Below are 2,500 nucleotides of genomic sequence, written 5' to 3'. Positions count from 1 at the left end.
TTACTGTATCTTTCTTCATTTTAAGGTGCTTAAAATCCCTATAAATCTCAAAGCAGATGATAGAACGAAACTTTCATTTCTTTAATTCGAGACAAACCATGAGACTTTTAATAACAAACATTGTTTTAGTTATACATATAACTATAAAACTGCAACATTGTATTTTATACATATCATACTACATAATTTTACCATGCTTACACCCTTAAATATACACTCAATAAATGACTTTTGCTGCTTGTTCAAATTACTTATTTAAAATGAGCTGAAATAACACGATTCTTACGTTTATTAGTTTTATTGGTTTGTTTTATGTTCAGTCCACTTAAATTTGTAAAAACACTTTAAGTTAAATTCTGTAACACGAAACGGTTAAGTTTTTACAGTGTACCTTCAACACTGAGGTCAAAACTCTTTTCAAATGAGTTGAATTAACTTTCAGTCAATGTTGAGTTAGCTACACTCATTTCATTTGATAAAGTTGCCTGTTGGGTTTTACAGTGTTGCAGCCGATTGAGTCCAATAATTAAGTAATTTTTAAGTAATTAAAAGTCATTTTAAATGACCCAATAATGAATTATGTTTTCGAAGTAACTAACCCAACACTGATTAAACTCACTGCTATTTTACTGTATTTTTTTGTAATATACACTGTAAAACAAAAAAAGTTAAGGTAACTCAAACCGTTAGAGGAAACCGATTGCAACAAACCAAGTTCAAAAACTAATCCTAATGAGTACTGTGAACTTAATCTATTTGAGTAAACGAAGCAATTTGAGCACAGTAAAACCCAATAAACGAAGAGAACTCAAACTAACTGAGTACTGTAAAACCCAATAAGTTAAGGCAACTCAAACCGTTTGAGGAAACCGATTGCTACAAACCATTTGAGTTAAACTAATCTATATGAGTACTGTGAACATACTCCATTTAAGCTGAAGTAATGAGGTATTTAATTAACCCATTACCTTCAACACTGAGGTCAAAACTCTTTTCAAATGATTAGAATTAACTTTCAGTCAATGTTGAGTTAGCTACACTCATTTCATTTGATAAAGTTGCCTGTCGGGTTTTACAGTGTAGCAGCCGATTGAGTCCAATAATTAAGTCATTTTTAAATAATTAAAAGTCATTTTAAATGACCCAATAATGAAATATATTTTCGAAGTAACTAACCCAACACTGATTAAACTCACTGCTACACTGTAATGAGGTAATGGGTTAATTAAATACCTCATTACTTCAGCTTAAATGGAGTAAGTTCACAGTACTCATATAGATTAGTTTAACTCAAATGGTTTGTAGCAATTGGTTTCCTCAAACGGTTTGAGTTGCCTTAACTTATTGGGTTTTACAGTTTATATTACTGTATTTTTCTATAATACATTTGTATTCAATTTTTAAGTGTAAGATTGAATATCACCACGTTTTTACTTGGATCTGTTTCATTCATTCATTCATTCATTTTCCTTCGGCTTACTCCCTTTATTCATCAGGGGTCGCCACAGCGGAATGAACCGCCAACTTATCCAGCGTATGTTTTACACAGCGGATGCCCTTCCAGCTGCAACCCATCACTGGGAAACACCCATACGCTCTCACATTCACGCACACACTCATACACTACAGCCAATTCCGTTTATTCAATTCCCCTATAGCGCAAGTGACTGTTGGGGAAACCGAAGCTCCCGGAGGAAACCCGGGGAGAACATGCAAACTCCACACAGAGATGCCAACTGGGACTCAAACCAGCGACCTTCTTGCTGTCAGGCGAAGGTGCTAACCACTGCACCACCATGTTGGCCATCTGTCCCAATGACTTAATAAATGTAAAACATGCAGGGTTCCACACAATTCCTTCCTGTTTTCCCAACACAAATACAGTAACTTAACACATTAAAGTGGATTGAACATAATTAAGCTGTCCCAAAAAACTTAAGGGTCGTGTTGTTTCAACTCATTTTAAATAAGTAGTTTGAACAAGCAGCCAAAGCAATGGTTTGAGTGCATATTTACCAGCCGTGTGCTTCTAGTGTTTGAGGTCGGCAATGATGCTTGTTATAAGGAAACTTCATATCTAGTGCATGAAATTGTAATGTGGCTAAAGGCCAATTTCCGCTGCTGTTGTTACGCTTTTTTTATTAGCACATGCCCGCGGACGAAACCTTTATATGAGTCAGGAACGTGCAGATTCTCCCAAGATTAAACTGGATGAGCAGATAAAAACACATCCAGCTATCGCTGCCATCGAAAGCAGCACATGCCCAGGAAGGTATAAAACGTTACGTGCGTAAACAAGCATCTGCGGTCGCCTCTCTCCGTCTCGTCCAGAGCTCGTGTCCTTTTGGATTTGCGTTTGACTGAAGACTGGCATTATTGCTTAGGGCATGCTCTCATGACGGTTAATGCAAAGAGGAGAAGAGCTGTGTCACGTGTGCAGATTACGGCCTCGCACAAAAGCCTCGTAGTCAGACTCCAGCCCTCGGCATCTGCTGCACTC

The sequence above is a fragment of the Danio aesculapii genome, chromosome 4 (assembly GCF_903798145.1).
Source record: "Danio aesculapii chromosome 4, fDanAes4.1, whole genome shotgun sequence".
In the NCBI taxonomy this organism is placed as follows: domain Eukaryota; kingdom Metazoa; phylum Chordata; class Actinopteri; order Cypriniformes; family Danionidae; genus Danio; species Danio aesculapii.
This window is presented reverse-complemented; position numbering follows the sequence as displayed.